Consider the following 18905-nt stretch of genomic DNA (forward strand, 5'->3'; position numbering starts at 1 on the left):
AAAAGAGTCGATGAAGTCGAGTTGTCTGCGACTTTGTTGATGTCTTCCCTAATGATCTATCGGAGTGCCTCCGGACAGAGATGTCGAATTCTCTATTGATCTCGTCCCTGGTGCTGCACCAGTATCTAAAGCTCCGTATAGGATGGCTCCTACTGAGTTGAAAGAGTTGCAAAATCAGTTGAATGAGCTCATAGATAGAGGTTTCGTGCAGCCTAGTGTGTCACCTTGGGGAGCTCCGGTCTTGTTCGTCAAGAAGAAAGACGGTAGTATGCGCTTGTGCATCGACTACCGTGAGTTGAATAAGTTGACTATCAAGAATAGATATCCGCTGCCCAGAATCGATGATCTCTTCGATCAGTTGAAGGGTGCAGTTGTGTTCTCAAAGATTGACTTAAGGTCCGGATATCACCAATTGAAAGTGAAGTCTAGTGATATCTTCAAGACAGCTTTCCGAACGCGGTATGGTCACTACGAGTTTAGAGTCATGCCCTTCGGATTGACCAATGCTCCTGCGGTGTTCATGGACCTCATGAACCGAGTATTTCATGATGTGCTTGATAAGTTTGTGATTGTTTTCATTGATGACATCTTGATCTATTCGAAGAGCGAAGAAGAGCATGCGAGTCATCTAAGCTTCACGTTGCAAAGGTTGCGAGAAAAGAAGTTGTTCGCTAAGTTTAGCAAGTGTGATTTCTGGCTTAAGAGAGTGGTATTCCTTGGTCATGTAGTTTCAGCCGAAGGTATTCGTGTCGATCCTGAAAAGGTCCAAGCTGTGGCTGATTGGGAGAGACCGAAGTCAAGAACGGAAATAAGAAGTTTTCTTGGATTGGCGGGTTACTACCGAAGGTTTATTGAGAATTTTTCTCGGTTGGCTGCTCCTATGACTAAGTTGACCAGGAAAGAAGAGAAGTTTGTTTGGTCTGACGCTTGTGAGAAGAATTTCCAAGAGTTGAAAGATAGATTGACAAGTGCCCCGGTTTTGACTATAGCTGATAGTTCCGGTGGTATGACAGTTTATACCGATGCGTCAAAGATTGGTTTGGGTTGTGTACTGATGCAACATGGCAAGGTCGTAGCCTATGCTTCTCGGCAATTGAAGGATTATGAGCGGAATTACCCCACTCACGATCTAGAACTTGCCGCCGTTGTCTTTGCTTTGAAGATTTGGAGACATTATCTTTACGGTGAGAAGATTGCCATTTTCACGGATCATAAGAGTTTGAAATACTTCTTTACCCAAAAGGAATTGAACATGAGGCAAAGGAGATGGTTGGAACTAGTCTCCGATTAAGATTGTGATATTCAGTATCACCCTGGGAAAGCAAATGTTGTTGCTGATGCTCTTAGTAGGAAGAACCAGAAGAAGACTTTGGATTTGAATGCTTTGAGTTTACCATTGTGGTCTTCTATCGAGAGTTTTGATTTGGAAATCGTCCCTGAGAATTCTGAATTTATTCTTTCTGCCATGATGGCAAGATCTGGTCTTAGAGATAGGATTGTTGCTCTGCAGAGTTCTGATCAAGAGTTTTTGATCAAAGTTGAGAAGATTTCTTCGAATCCTGAGTCGGACCCCGACTTTGGTATATCCATGGATGGTGCTTTGTTGTTTAGAGGAAGACTGTGTGTGCCTGCAAACGAAGAAGTTAAGAAAGAAATATTGAAGGAAGCACACCAGTCGGTCTTTTATCAGACACACCGGGAAGCACCAAAATGTACAAGGACTTGAAGGAACATTTTTGGTGGATTGGTCTAAAGGCGGATGTTGATGATTTTGTTGCCAAGTGTGAGACTTGCCAACGTGTGAAAGCCGTTCGACAACCTCCATCTGGATTACTTCAGCCTCTTCCTATTCCTAGTTGGAAGTGGGAGGATATCTCCATGGACTTTGTGACTAGCTTGCCTCGGACAAGTAAAGGCAATGACACTGTGTGGGTGATTGTTGATAGGTTGACCAAATCAGCCCATTTCATTCCTATGAAGATCACTCATACTTTGGATAAGCTAGCAAGGCTTTATGTGGATAATGTGGTTCGTCTGCATGGTGTGCCATTGAGTATTGTCTCGGATCGTGATCCTAGGTTCACCTCAAGGTTTTGGAATAGTTTGCAGAAGGCCTTGGGAATCCAATTGAACTTGAGTACAGCTCATCATCCACAGGTCCGATGGACAATCCGAGCGGACAATTCAGACATTGGAAGACATGCTCAGATCTTGTGTGGTGGATATGGGTGGTAATTGGGATGAACACCTAGCTTTGGTTGAGTTTGCCTATAACAACGGTTATCAAGCCACAATAGGCATGGCTCCATTCAAGGCTTTGTATGGCAGTACTTGTAGGACACCTTTGTACTGGATCGAGACAGTGAAAGAAAAGTCTTAGGTCCCGAGATGATTGAAGCTACAAGTGCTATGGTAGATATGATAAGAGAAAGGATTAAGTCCGCCCGATCGAGACAGAAATCTTATGCTGATAAGAGAAGGACCGATTTGGAATTTCAAGTTGGAGAGAAAGTCTTTCTGAAGGTCTCACCAATGAAGGGTGTGATGAGATTCAATGTTAAGGGAAAGCTTAGCCCTCGTTACATTGGACCTTTCGAGATTTTGGAAAAGGTTGGACCTGTTGCGTATCGATTAGCATTACCTCCGCCTCTTGCTGGTGTGCACAATGTGTTTCATATTTCGATGCTCCGAAAATACATAGAGAATCCGGAACACATTTTGCAGCAAGCACCTGAAGGACTTAGTGCTGATTTGACCTATGATGAAGAACCGGCCGAAATCTTGGATAGGAAGGACAAGCAGCTGCGGAATCGCGCCATTCCTTTGGTGAAGATTCGGTGGAAGAACCATACCCCTGAAGAAGCTTCTTGGGATAAGGAAGAAGATATGAAGGAGAAGTTTCCTTACCTCTTTGGAAGCACAGGTACGCTTTCAATTTCGGGGACGAAATTTCTTTAAGGGGGGGAGAATGTAAAACCCAGCCCTAACCTTGACCCGGAAACCTTGTTATTTGTAGGTCCGATGACCCGAAGTAAAGTAAGAAGTCAGCTTTGGGCCATCCCAAGAGAGGACTTGGTGTCCGGCTTTGAATCCATGAAAGTTGATGATGAGGTTCTATTTATGGAAACCGAATCCTGATGAAGATCTAATTAGTTGATGGACTTGGAGTGCTCTCTATCTTGGTTTGAAGGCATTTCTACCTATTAGGTAAGTCACTTGACTTGTGTGCAAAACCCCTTTAGGATTGGATTTGATCTGGACCTTCAATTCCCTCGTTTTGGTCTTGTTGTCGCATTGGTCGATCGATTGGTCGATGGGCCGATCGACCAATCCACTCGACCAATGAGTGTCTGTCTTTGGCAATTAGGTTGTTCTTGCTCTATTTAAGTCCAATCTCGAGTCCACTTCGTATTTGCTGCCTCCAAACTCTCTGGAACGAACCAAAGACCTCTGCAAGTCATCTCTCTTGCATCCTTGGTGTTTTCTTGACGGATCTTCGTCAAAACTCTTCTTTTGCATCGAAAGGTATGTCTACTCTCTCTTCTTCTCCTCCATCTTTGTTTTTCTTTCCTTTTTGAGTTGAGACAGTAGAAGAGATGCTGCATTCTCTGTTGCAAACATCTCTCGAACATGTTCTCATGATCATCCTAAGGATTTGAGGCTAGAACAATGATCTTAACCATGATCATTGCAAGCTTTTGAAGGAATCATGATCAAACCATGATCTAATCTCTGTTAAACTTCTAATCTGAATTCTGATCTCTTTGGATCTTCTATGTTGATCATGTTAGTAGTTAATTACTGTGTTTTCTTTCCATGATCCATAATCTATAGATTTCTAGTTGTTCTCTTCTACCATACTATGTGTTCTTCATGATGCATGGTAGTTATATATATGGTAGGTTTTATTTCCTTATTTAGATTTATACTTCTAAGCCTTATTCCATGAAGATCTATGTATGTTTTCATGATACCATTACCGAAAGCAATGATCCATCCTCCTATTGTTCTTGTCTTTGTTTTCTATTTCAAATTCATCAAGATCCATGGTTGATTTAATTATGGTAACTTTTTGTTTCCTAATTTGGATCTTGATACCTTGATTGGATTAGTGTTTTGAGGTCCCCTATATGTTAGAATACTACTGATGTAGTCTACCCCTTGATTAGTACCCTTTTGAACCACCAAATTCGGATTTCATATCTTAAAACTCTGATTTTATAGGCTACTGCCTGCATTGGTCGACTGATTGGTCGACTGGACCACTCGACCAATCCACTCGACCAATGAGTACAAAGCAACTCCGGATTTGGTCTGTTTCGGATGTTTTGATATCTTTTCTCGTTAGGGATCTTTCCTAATATGTTGTATATACTTGTTTAGGACCTTCTTCTCAAGTTTGCCAAGATCTTACTTGATTTCTTAGGATTCCTTTGCGAGTTATAAAAGGTAAGGATGGTTATTTCCTTAATTACATAGATAGCATGAATCTAGTTTCTATATTTGAATATCATTGATATGATTCCTAAATTAGATTCTTACAATGATATACTACTGTTGCATAACTTTGATTACAGTAGCATTACTTATTCATGTTGAATTGATTCATGTATGATTTACTTACCAATTATATACAAGTGATTGTACTTATTGATTTCTTTCCATATATGAAGTTACCATATATGTGATGATATGAATTGATGCATGTGTATGCTTAAGTATGGTTTGGAAAGGAGAGGTGTCCTTTCGACACTTCTGTCCTTGGACTACTACGGGAATATTATGGGATGTTTCCGGAGATGCCCTCTGGACACCTTCCTAAACCGTTGGATGACATATCTAGGATTTGTCTAGTAGTGTTTGGCTAGGATGTCCTGTTATGTCGGACCCTAATCGGAGGGGTATTGAGACCGAACGACCCGTGGTAGCAATGGGGATTCATGGGCGCTCAAGACCGGTAACCAACCCGTGAGAGGACAGGAATCACATTGTGGGGGCCATTTATTGGTAGGGTTGCATATGATTAGACTTGGGCTCACGGGCGCTTAAGACCGGTAACCAACCCGTGAGAGGACGTGAGAGCTTCCCGTTTACCATATGTGGATGATCAATAGGGTTGATGAGTCCGTAGTCCGAGTTGGTCGGTGCCATAGGATACGCCGACTCTAGTGTGAAGGATACCGGAAAGGATCGTCGGGACGAGGAATGGAAGTATCCGGATCTGACTTGATGTAACTAAGTAGAAGACTTGCATTTGGCTAGGTTTTACCCCGACATGCGCCCAGTACTTATACCAAATGGTTGTGAGAGAGTGTGTTGACTTAACCCCCCGCCAAGGTTTGTCCCGAGGGATGAAGGACCCATTACCAATCGGCTGCTCAAGACCGGTGAAATGATCCGTGAGAGAATCCAAGATATCTTAAATGGTTGAGGATGTGAGTGGACTTTCCTAAAGAAGTACGGTGCTATGACTTAAAGCATGTCTGCCAATAGAGACCAGCATACATAGAGTTAGATTCATTCATTCATTGCTTGTCTCATATCATATTGCATTTATGTTTGTTCTGGAATTCGCCATTTATGTTATTATGGATTTTAATCGCTTTACCGAGTTTCTTTGAAACTCATTCCTTTATTGTACAATGTTGTTAGACTATCCTGCAGTACCGAGTACTATGACGGTCCCTATGAAGAAGCGCAAGGCGAAGAGGCATATCTCCCGGAAGGTGATTGCGGTTACCACAATTACTCGAAGATTCCGCGAGTGGTTATGCTCCGTACGATGCTTAGTCCGACCATTGAGTGGAAGCGTCCTTGTGCTATTTATGAGATTTACACTTACAAGGATGTTGTCTATAAAGTGGAGAACAATTTAGTTACCCAATGTACTTGTTACTGGGATTAGGTTTTGTCTAGTTTATTCTTTTAGAGCTACTTTTCCGCTGGTTGTAAAGTGGGATTTTTGCCTCGCTTTACTTATCTGTTTGATACTCTGATTATATTTAGTATTCTGATTCATTTATGATTCATTCTTTCTTTATTGGATCTATGATTTATCTTCCGCACTCTTGTTATGATTGTTCATGATTATGTTATTGTTTATGTGGGAGGTTGATCACTCGATACCTGATCTTCGGGCTGTGGATCACACTCTCGGGTATGCCGGATAGGGTACCGGGGGGGGAGGGCGTGACATATATGGTTCTGATAGTTGAGGTGTTCCTTTTGGGATATCTTGGCTGGTGATATCAGAAGGCTGTGGAATGGGACACATGCCTGTTGATGCCTTCAGCACTATCATGACTAATTGATGACATTATTAGGATGAGTTTAGATTGCATGGCTAGGTACCCCACATGCTACTACCCTTTCGGTAGGGGGATTGAAACCGAGTGACTCGTGATGACAGCGATGTGACTTGGTGGTCCACTGTTAGTCATATAAATGGTAGGGTTGCATATGTTAGGGTTGGGCTCATGGATGTCTAAGGACCGGACCGGGTGTCATTAGGAATCATGAGAGCATCCGCCCCAATAATATGTGGATGACCATAGGGTTAAGGAGTGGAGTCCAACAGAGGTAGCCAGTCCGTGAGGATTCTTACTCCTAGGTTGCAAAGGATACTAAACCGAGTTGGTTGGTGCCATAGGGGATGTATCTGGACTTCATGTAGACATGTAACCATTATGGCCTTGCATTGGATTAGAAACCCCGACAAGCGCCAGTACTCATTACCAATGGTCGTGGTGAGAGAGTGTTGACTTAACCCCTAACCATGGTTTGTGAGCCAGGTGTGGACTTTCCCTTTTTCCCTGGATCCCTACAAAGGTAACCAGTCCTTGCCGGATCAGAGTGATGAGACTTACCCAGAGGAGGGCTGGTGTTTATCTTAAAGCATGTCAACTGTTAGAGATTTGCATAGTTAGAAATCATAGTATCATTCATATTTTGCATTCATTCATATTACTTTTGTATCATGGCATTATTGGATGTTGGATGAGATTTATGATTGTTTCTTACTGAGTTCTTTAGAACTCATTCCTTTATTCTTTGTATGTTTATAGCCTGCACAGAAGAAGGAATTATATCTGAAGATGGGCTGGTTTCCTATGAAGGAACCATCTCGTATGAAGAGGATGTGGCACCGCCAGTGGGAGATGGAAATAGCATGTGCGGGAGTTCCTACGGGTGCATGGAGTGCATTTATCGCACCGGTTGATGGTCAGAGGCGAAAGGTGGTCAAGCAGTTCGCACAGAGACTGGAGAAGAATTGGAGGACCCCTCACCTTATTAAACTTGAGTCTAAGTTCATTGACTTAGAAAAGCAAACTAGAAAGAAACTAATATAAACACTTTTGAATTATTCCGCTGCCCTCATTTTTGTTTTATTCTTTATTCTTTATTTCTTTCCTTTGATATTGGAGTATTTTGGACTCCTGTAATTCATTTAATTCAGTTATTGAATATTCTTTGCTCTTGATTATCTTTATTTGTCTTAAATATTGTTGATAGACTAAAACCTTGGATCTTGTGACGGATCGCACCCACGGGTTGTCAGGCGGGTAACCGAGACCGGCGGGTGGGGTGTGACAGAGTGGTAACAGAGCGCTGGTTTTATGAAGATATTTAATACAAGTGTTAGATGAGCAATCTGAGTCATAGATCCAGAAGTGACTCAAAAGAATTAGAGTGAATAATAGAAAATCTTTCGTTAGAAACAAACTGAGAAAGTAAGTGAATGATCTTTTGAATAACTTACAATAAGTCAAGTGAAATACATTCTCACATTGTAATTATCAAGAAAGTGCATAAGAGACAATAATACAAGTGCAATAAACATAACTGTATTTCATTTAATAAGATAAAGCTTTACATAACTTGGAGCGTACTCTACGCTTTACAAAATGTTAGGAAATGAACATGTGCTGAATAAAAACTACAATAAACATATCTAAACCCTAAAGTCAGGACTGAATCAAAGTGAATCAAAACCTAAACTTATCTACTGCTGTGGTGATGGTGGTGGAGCTAGTCTCATATGGCGGAGTATGTCAAGGCACTCTGCTATCTGGCCCCTCATCTTTACCTGCCCCTGCTCGAACTGGTCCATCCGAGTGAACAGACCTCTAGCCCAAGGTGGTGCGACCTCCGAAGTATCCTGAGTCCCGGATGTGCCTCCTGTCTTGAACTGGGAAGGTGGTGGCGAGTCTGCATGATCCTCATCATCAGCCTTTACATCCATGTCCTCCTGCTCGGCTGGCATCTCTGGTGAGTTTGGTCCGCCCAGTAAGTGCATCTGAGCGACCAATCTATGACCTATCGTACAACCATGCCCAACTGGGACAGCCTCCTCTCCCTCGAAGTCGACCCCGAAGTGCTCGAAGATCGGCGTCAGAAGTCGCCCGTATCCAAGGTTTTCTCCCCTCGGATGTGTCACTCGATAGATCATGGCATTTTGGATTATGTAAGCCAAGTCTATCTGGTAGCGGGTGTACACTGAGAAGGTCATCATAGCTTGCATGAGTGAAATCTCACTCTGATGACCTGCCTTAGGCAGCAAGTTCCGTGCTATGATCCTGGAGATGATCCTGCATGAGGGATACAGCTCGGTCACTGACTCTACCCCGCTGCACTCCTGTGGACAAATGCTCGAGAAGACGAGAGCTCTCTCCTCCCAGTGAATGACATCATCTGACTCAGCCCCTGGCTCGAACCATCTCCTGTCGCCGTGGATGTATGGCACGTCTAGGATGTGAGCCAGCCTCCTCCGTGGGTGAAGCGTATGTCCGTAGTCTTCACCCGGCTCTCTATCACTAGCCTAGTGTCGTGCTCTCCATCCATCTCTCTGTGGAAGGTCAGGTTGCTGTAGAATAACCTGACTAGCTTGGGATAGGCATCCTCGTTCAAAAACAAGGTATTTCTCCAGCCCACAGCCGCAAATCTACTCTCGATCTGGAATTGTGCTACCTCTAAAGTCACTACTGGTCGACCATGCTCGATCGTACGATGACTGAAATGGCCAAAGTACAGCTCCTGTGCCTCAAGTGATCTAAAGTAGTCCGGATGGACTGGGTCATGTGCGCCACCTCTACCTCGACCACGACCTCGGCCGCGAATGGGTACTCTCCTACCTCCGCGGGCAACCATCTAGTGAGAAAATCTGTTTTTAGGCAAAAAAGATGCAAAATGAGAAGCCATGAGATGTCTAATAATTACCTATTTGTGTAAGAATGCATAGTGAACAGTAGATCTATGCCTAGACATGTTATGTGAAGTAAAAGAAACATTTTTGCACAAAAGAAAACCTAAAAATAGTTACACATTGTAGTTCTATCATGCAAACCATAGAAATGAAGAGTTTTATGAGAAGATTACCGGTGTAGTGTGTATGCGTTGCGTGGGAAGTAGATCCGAAGCCAACGGAGTCTCCAAAATACCTTCCTAACCCTTTGCATGAAATCCCCAGAGCCCAAAATGAGTTTGGAACAAAGTAGAAATGAAATGAGACCCAAAAACCGTATTTGAAGCTTTGCTGTCGCGCGTATTTTGGGGCGGTCGCTACTGGCGGTCGATTGATTTGAGCGACCGGCTCAAGCGACCGGTCCAATTACTATTGCACAGATTTTTGAATTTTGGCTCTATTTTGTTGATTTTTGGAATTTGTGCTTGTTGCTACTTCTGTTTGTGAATGTTGGCCATGTTGTGGAGTTATTTTGACTTGTGAAATCTTTTCCGGACTTGATCATTGAGTGTTGCTAATCTCTGGAATTCTTTCGCAGAATGGTTCAATTAAGGAATCGTGCTGTTAATGGTCAAGATGGAGAAGAAGGTGGTGAGGATCAGAACCGTGTTGAGATACCTGCAGTAAACACTGGAACTGAGCCTCCCCGAGTTGAAATTCCTTCCACTGGTGGAAATCCTCTGCTGGCACCGCAAGTAGTCTCTATTCAGGATGTGATGAACATTCTGGGAAATATGATGCATCAACAGCAGAATCAGTTACTACTATGATGCAAGGTTTTGTGACTACTCAGCAGAATGCCCAGGCAGCTCTTAATCCTAATGGAGTTGGTACTTCTGCAGCTGGTACTTTTGTGGACGATTTTGCCCCTGGTCCGCATGCAAGGTTGATGGAGCATTTCTTGAAGCTTCAGATCCCTGCTTTTACTGGTATTTCGTCGGATACATTGTTCCCTAACAAGTGGATCCGAGAGATGGAGAAAGCTTTTCGCAACCTCCGTTGCAATGAAGCTTAGAAGATTCTTTGTGCAGAGCAGAGTCTGCAGCATGAAGCTGATGCGTGGTGGAATGCTACCAGACCTATTATGGAAGCTTCGCACCCATTTCTTACTTGGGAAATTTTCAAGGATGCATTTTGCAAGAATTACTTTCCTGAGTCTGTGAGAGATGCTAAGGAAGCTGAGTTCATGGCACTCACGAAAGGACCTAGTACTGTTCTGGAGTACCAGAAGAAGTTTGAAGAATTGTTCTACTATGCCCCTGATGCTTTCAAAGGTGACCGTGAGAAGGCAAAGAAGTTCTTCAAAGGTTTGAGGCCGTCATTGAAGACTTACCTGGCAATTCATCCGATTGTGGATTATGCTGAGATGGTACAAAATGTGAAGAAGGTAGAAGATAATGAGAGAGAGAATTATCTGCTCTAGTGTTCTCTTTCGAACAGGAATCATTTGGGTGACCGTAACCGGAGATTCTCTAGGCTTGCTCCTTATATTGCCCCTTCGTTTCAGCCTAGAGGATCTAGTTTCAGTTTCAGCTCTGCTTCGAGCTATGGTTCTAGTGGTGCACCGGTGCGTCCTGTTGCAGGTAGTCAGGGTACTGGACCGATCTATGCTAACCCTCGTCCAGTGGTTAATAACCAAAGACCCGCATATCCTTCTTCAGCAGCTCTCCGTGAGTGGTAGGGATTTGATCTGCTTTAACTGTGGAAGCAGGGTCATTATTCTCGTAACTGCACTCAGAAGCCGAATTCTCAGGTGTCAGCTTTGAAGCCTGTTTCGAGTGTTCCCTATAGTAAAGTGTTCAGTGTTGTTGGTTCAGAATTTGAGACAGATCACGATGTTGTGACAGGTATTATTTCAGTATCATCTACCTCTGGCTTCGTATTATTTGATACTGGTGCATCGCATTCATTCATAGCATCTTCATTTGTGAGTCGTATTCCTGTTACACTTGCGAAGTTGGAAAGAGGATTAGTAATTAGTACTCCTACCAGATCTATTGTTAGATTAGATGAAGTGGTTGAATCTTGTCCCGTTGTTATTGCTGGTAGAACCCTTGAAGCCCGTTTGATAAAGTTGGACATGTCTGATTTTGATGTGATATTTGGAATGGATTGGTTATCTAAGTATGGTGCAGTTATCCTTTGTTCGGAAAGGAAGGTACTGTCTCATCCTATGGATGATAGTCCGTTTGAGTATCAAAGTAGTCAAGAGAAGTTGAGCAAGAAGATAGTGGCTGCGACTGTGAAAGCCAGGCAGTGGACTAAGAATGTTGGACTTCTTTCCTCTTCTGTGGATGTCTCGGAAAGTGTGAAACGGTTGTCTGATATCGAAGTTGTCAGGGACTTTCCTGATGTTTTCCCTGATGATTTGTCTGGTTTGCCTCCAAAGAAAGAGTTAGAGTTTTCAATTGATCTAATTCCTGGAGCAGCTCCTGTGTCGAAAGCTCCGTATCAGATAGCTCCGTATCAGATGGCTCCGACTGAGTTGAAGGAACTTCAGACTCAGTTAAATGATTTGTCAAGTAAAGGGTTTATCCAACCCAGTGTTTCGCCGTGGGGAGCCCCGGTGTTGTTTGTGAAGAAGAAGGACGGTAGTATGCGAATGTGCATAGACTATCGGGAATTGAACAAGTTGACGATTAAAAATAAATATCCTCTCCCTAGGATTGACAACTTGTTTGATCAGTTGAAAGGTGCCTCTGTGTTCTCGAAGATCGATCTAAGATCTGGGTATCATCAGTTAAGAGTGAAGTCCAGTGATGTCTGCAAGACTGCATTTAGAACTAGATATGGGCATTATGAATTCCGAGTTATGCCTTTTGGTCTTACTAATGCTCTGGCAACGTTCATGGATCTGATGAACCGAGTATTTCAGGATGTCTTAGATAAATTTATCATTGTATTTATTGATGACATTCTGATTTATTCAAAGAGCGAAGAAGAACATGTTGGGCATCTGAGTTTTGCTTTGCAGCGTTTGAGAGAGAAGAAGTTGTTTGCCAAGTTCAGCAAATGTGACTTTTGGTTACCTAAAGTTATGTTCTTAGGTCACATTGTTTCTGCTGACGGAATTAAAGTTGACCCTGCAAAGGTTCAAGCTGTGGCTGATTGGGACCGACCTAAGTCAGTCACTGAGATTCGAAGTTTTCTTGGTATGGCGGGTTATTATAGGCGCTTCATTGAGAATTTCTCCAGAATTTCAGCACCTATGACAAAGCTTACCAGAAAAGGAGTCAAGTTTGAGTGGAAGGAAGCCTGTGAAGAGAGTTTCCAAGAACTCAAGAAAAGGTTAACTAACGCTCCTGTGTTGACGATACCAGATGACTCTGGAGGTTTGATGCTGTATACCGATGCCTCTAAAGTTGGTTTGGGTTGCGTATTGATGCAGCATGGGAAGGTGGTAGCTTATGCTTCTAGGCAATTGAAGAACTACGAGCTTAATTATCCTACTCATGACTTGGAATTGGCAGCTGTGGTTTTTGCTCTGAAGATTTGGCGTCACTATCTTTATGGTGAAAAGATATCGATTTTCACTGACCATAAGAGTCTCAAGTATTTCTTTACTCAGAAGGAGTTGAATATGAGACAGAGAAGATGGCTAGAACTGGTGAAGGACTATGATTGTGATATTCAGTATCATCCAGGAAAAGCTAATGTGGTTGCTGATGCCTTAAGTAGAAAGAGTAATCAAGGAAGTGTGGTTCTGACGTGTCTCAGTAAGCCCTTATTGTTCTCCGTCGTAAGATTTGGACTTGAGATTTTGTCAGAAAGTTCTGGTGCTATTTTGGCAGCTGAGTCAGTTAGACCAAGTTTGAGGGACCGAATTGTTGCTCTATAGTCGACTGATCCAGAATTGAAGAAGAAGATTGACTTGATCACTTCAAAGACTAAGGAAGTGGAAGATTTCTCCCTAGCCTTTGATGGTGCTCTTGTTTTTAGAAGAAGAGTTTGTGTTCCTGCTGTGGAAGACTTCAGAAGCGAAATCTTGACTGATGCTCATCAGTCCATCTTTACTATTCATCCCGGAAGCTTGAAGATGTTCCATGATATGAAAGGGTATTTTTGGTGGTCTGGAATGAAGAATGATGTGGAAGATTTCATTGCTAAGTGTGGGACTTGTCAACGCGTGAAAGCTGTCCGGCAGCCTTCGTCTGGCCTTCTGCAACCTCTTCCGAAGACCTAGTTGGAAGTGGGAAGACATTGCTATGGATTTTGTCACTGGTCTGCCCCGATCTGGAAAAGGGAATGACTCGGTGTGGGTGGTAGTGGACCGATTAACCAAATCGGCACACTTCATTTCAATGAAGATCACCTATTCTATGGATAAGTTGGCCCGACTCTATGTTGATAATGTGGTGAAACTGCATGGTGTTCCTATTAGCATTGTGTCAGATAGAGACCCGAGGTTTACATCACGTTTCTGGAATAGTCTACAGAAAGCTCTGGGTACTCAGCTGAATTTGAGTACTGCTCATCATCCTCAGACCGATGGCCAATCGGAAAGGACCATACAGATTTTGGAAGATATGCTTAGAGCGTGTGTCATAGATATGAGTGGTAACTGGGATGACCACCTAGCCTTGATGGAGTTTGCTTATAATAACGGTTATCGGCCTACTATTGAAATGGCCTCGTTTAAAGCTCTGTATGGAAAGACTTGTAGAACTCCTCTGTATTGGGATGAAGTTGGGGAAAGGCGTGTTCTTGGCCTTGATCTAATCGAAACCACCGGCACCATGGTGGATATGATTAGAGAAAGGATCAAAAACTGCTCGACCTCGACGAGAAGTCCTATGCGGATAAAAGAAGGTCTGACCTTGAGTTTCAAGTTGGTGAGCGTGCATTTTTGAAAGTTTCGCCGATGAAAGGAGTCATGCTTTTCAATGTTAAAGGAAAGCTCAGCCCTAGGTATATTGGTCCCTTTGACATTATTGAAAAGGTTGGACCAGTAGCTTATCGGTTGGCTCTGTCCCCGTCTCTTGCTGGTGTGCATGATGTATTCCATGTATCTATGCTAAGGCAATGCTTGACAAGTGTAGAGCAGTTGCTCCAGCCTGAACCGGAAGGTTTGAGTGCGGATTTGACGTATGATGAAGAACCGGCTGAGATTTTGGATCGGAAGGACAAGCAGTTGAGAAATCGGACTATACCTTTGGTGAAGATCAGATGGAAGAATCACTCTTTTGAAGAAGCATCTTGGGAGAAAGAAGATGAGATGCGGTCCAAGTATCCTCACCTTTTTGGACCTTCAAGTACGTTGTAATTTCGGGGACGAAATTTCTTTTAAGGAGGGAGGAATGTCACACCCCCCATATTTCTAACCCGAGATCCATATTCCAGGTCCGAGAACCCAAAGGTCTAGTCGGGTGAACTTGTGGAGTATCCAGATTGAAGCCCATTATCCATACCCAGGACCCATGGATCTGGATCCTTTATCTGAAGAGCCTGCCTTGGTTGGATTTTGGAATTCTGAAAGCCAGGTGTTGTTCAGAGATGTCCGGAATGAAGGTAAGATCTCCCCCATCTCTTATTTAGGGCTAGGTTGGCCTTGGGTATCAACCCCCTAGTAAAAGCACCCTTGTATGGCAAATTACATGGGGGCGGTTACTAGTGGCGGTCGCTCAACCTAAGCGACCGCCCGGTCTGTTTCTGTTGGGATTTTGCCCTATTTTGCCCCCGACTTCTATAAAAGGCAACCTCCGTCTAATTAACGAATACTTTATTTGTGGTTGCTTTTTGGGAGGTTAGACGGCTGCGGGGAAGATCCGAAAGAGTCTCTTGGAGTACCGACAATGACTTGGAAGATCAGTTCTTTCCTTCTTTGACTCTCGGCGTGAGGTATTGAATTAACCCTTCGTTCTTTACTCTCTTTGTCCGTTAAATTAGTATTAACCTTTTTTTCCCTCGTCTTTGTGATTACCCCCTTGGATATTTTAACTCTCTTTTTAATCTACTTGAGATGGAATAACCGTAAACGAAACTCTGTTTCCGTGAGATGGTTAATCCAGTCAAGGGGAGGGTTATGGGTAATCTATTGATGGTAATGGTTAGTTTTCCCTCACCCTTTTGGCTTAGGGAGTGTTTGATTCGAGACTTAGGTCAAGATTACTCGAAATCTGGATTGAAATCGAGTAATCAGAAGCCTGAGTTTCGGATTGAAACTCACTGTTTTAGGGGCGGTCACTAGTGGCGGTCGCTCAACCTAAGCAACCGGCTGGTAAATAGTGACCAATTGACATTTGGTTCTGATTCAAATTGATTCATGTGACTTATATATTCTAATAACCCTGTGTTTAGGTGTTTACTGTTTGAAAGAAAAGTCTTCTAATAGTTACTGGATTCCATTTTACTGACATTCCAATTATATGCAAGTAAGGACAATCTATCTTATCTATCTACATATACTTGAACATGTTAATCTGATAGTTGTTAGTCTTAATTTCTATTATTATATGCTGCTGTAGTTGTATTTAATTCTGATATACTACTGCTGTTTGCCTTGATTTCATAATTACCTGGTGAATTATGAATGTTATATGATGATGGTAATTGGTATATGGTTCTGATAGTTGAGGTGTTCCTTTTGGGATATCTTGGCTGGTGATATCAGAAGGCTGTGGAATGGGACACATGCCTGTTGATGCCTTCAGCACTATCATGACTAATTGATGACATTATTAGGATGAGTCTAGATTGCATGGCTAGGTACCCCACATGCTACTACCCTTTCGGTAGGGGGATTGAAACCGAGTGACCCGTGATGACAGCGATGTGACTTGGTGGTCCACTGTTAGTCATATAAATGGTAGGGTTGCATATGTTAGGGTTGGGCTCATGGATGTCCAAGGACCGGACCGGGTGTCGTTAGGAATCATGAGAGCATCCGCCCCAATAATATGTGGATGACCATAGGGTTAAGGAGTGGAGTCCAACAGAGGTAGCCAGTCCGTGAGGATTCTTACTTCTAGGTTGCAAAGGATACTGAACCGAGTTGGTTGGTGCCATAGGGGATGTATCTAGACTTCATGTAGACATGTAACCATTATGGCCTTGCATTGGATTAGAAACCCCGATATGCGCCAGTACTCATTACCAATGGTCGTGGTGAGAGAGTGTTGACTTAACCCCTAACCAAGGTTTGTGAGCTAGGTGTGGACTTTCCCTTTTTCCCTGGATCCCTACAGAGGTAACCAGTCCTTGCCGGATCAGAGTGATGAGACTTACCCAGAGGAAGGCTGGTGTTTATCTTAAAGCATGTCAACTGTTAGAGACTTTCATAGTTAGAAATCATAGTATCATTCATATTTTGCATTCATTCATATTACTTTTGTATCATGGCATTATTGGATGATGGATGAGATTTATGATTGTTTCTTACTGAGTTCTTTAGAACTCATTCCTTTATTCTTTGTATGTTTATAGCCTGCACAGAAGAAGGAATTATATCTGAAGATGGGCTGGTTTCCTATGAAGGAACCATCTCGTATGAAGAGGATGTGGCACCGCCAAATGTGGGAGATGGAAATAGCATGTGCGGGAGTTCCTGCGGGTGCATGGAGTGCGTTTATCGCACCGGTTGATGGTCAGAGGCGAAAGCTGGTCAGGAAGTTCGCACAGAGACTGGAGTAGAATTGGAGGACCCCTCACCTTATTAAACTTGAGTCTAAGTTCATTGACTTAGAAAAGCAAACTAGAAAACTGATATAAACACTTTTGAATTATTCCGCTGCCCTCATTTTTGTTTTATTCTTTATTCTTTATTTCTTTCCTTTGATATTGGAGTATTTTGGACTCCCCGTAATTCATTTAATTCAGTTATTGAATATTCTTTGCTCTTGATTATCTTTATTTGTCTTAAATATTGTTGATAGACTAAAACCTTGGATCTTGTGACGGATCGCACCCACGGGTTGTCGGGCGGGAAACCGAGACCGACGGGTGGGGTGTGACAATAACTGGGAATACAATTCAGATACCTTCTTTATACATAGGTTTTGACTTATATATAGTTTACCTCTTAATCTCGTTCGTTGAACTCGTCTTTGCTTTCTTTTGGTGACCATCCGATCTTGACAGTTAGACGCATTAGTGGGGTAATGGATAACTTCCCTTGGTTGCACTATCTTTGTAAAACCCAGCCCTAACCTTGACCCGGAAACCTTGTTATTTGTAGGTCCGATGACCCGAAGTAATGTAAGAAGTCAGCTTTGGGCCATCCCAGTGGAGGACTTGGTGTCTGGCTTTGAATCCATGAAAGTTGATGATGAAGTTCTATTTATGGAAACTGAATCTTGATGAAGATCGGATTAGTTGATGGACTTGGAGTGCTCTCTATCTTGGTTTGAAGGCATTTCTACCTATTAGGTAAGTCATTTGACATGTGTGCAAAAGCCCTTTAGGATTGGATTTGATCTGGGCCTTCAATTCCCTGTTTTGGATTTGCTTTCAGCATTGGTCGACTGGGCCAGTCGACCAATCCACTCGACCAATGAGTGCTGTCTTTGGCAATTAGGTTTTTCTTGCTCTATTTAAGTCCAATCTCGAGTCCACTTCGTATTTGCTGCCTCCAAACTCTTTGGAACGAACCAAAGACCTCTGCAAGTCATCTCCCTTGCATCCTTGGTGATTTTCTTGACGGATCTTCGTCGAAACTCTTCCTTTTCGTCAAAAGGTATGTCTACACTCTCTTCTTCTCCTCTATCTCTTATTTTCTTTCCTTTTTGAGTTGAGACAGTAGAGGAGATGCTGCATTCTCTCGTTGCAAACATCTCTGGACTTGTCTCTCATGATCATCCTAAGGATTAGAGGCTAGAACAATGATCTTAACCATGATCATTGCAAGCTTTTGAAGGAATCATGATCAAACCATGATCTAATCTTGTTAAACTTCTGCTTTGAATTCTGATCTCCTTGGATCTTCTATATTGATCATGTTAGTAGTTAATTGCTGTGTTTTCTTTTCATGAACCATGATCTATCAATCTCTAGTTGTTCTCTTCTACCATACTATGTGTTCTTCATGAATCATGATAGTTACATATATGGTAGGTTTTGTTTCCTTATTTAGATTTATGCTCTTAGGTCTATTTTCTTGAAGATCTAAGTATGCTTTTCATGATACCTTTACCTGAAGCAATGATCCATCCTCCTATTGTTCTTGTCTTTGATTTCTATTTCGAATTCATCAAGATCCATGATTGATCTAATTATGGTAACTTTTTGTTTCCTAATTTGGATCTTGATGTCTTGTTTGGATTAATGTTTTGAGGTCCCCTATATGTTAGAATACTACTGATGTAGTTTACCCCTTGGTTAGTACCCTTTTGAACCACCAAATTCGGATTTCATATCTTAAAACTCTGTTTTTTTTTAGGCTACTGTCTGCATTGGTCGACTGGACCAGTCGACCAATCCACTCGACCAATGAGTTCAGCAACTCCAGAATTGGTCTGTGTTGGATGTTTTGGTATCTTTTCTGTTAGGGATCTTTCCTAATATGTTGTATACACTTGTTTAGGACCTTCTTCTCAAGTTTGCCAAGATCTTACTTGACTTCTTAGGATTCCTTTGCGAGTTATAAAAGGTAAGGATGGTTATTTCCTTAATTACATAGATAGCATGAATCTAGTTTCTATATTTGAATATCATTGATATGTTTCCTAAA

Source organism: Hakea prostrata, chromosome 7, assembly GCF_041222555.1.
Source record: "Hakea prostrata isolate BN-2017 chromosome 7, UWA_Hpros_2, whole genome shotgun sequence".
NCBI lineage: Eukaryota > Viridiplantae > Streptophyta > Magnoliopsida > Proteales > Proteaceae > Hakea > Hakea prostrata.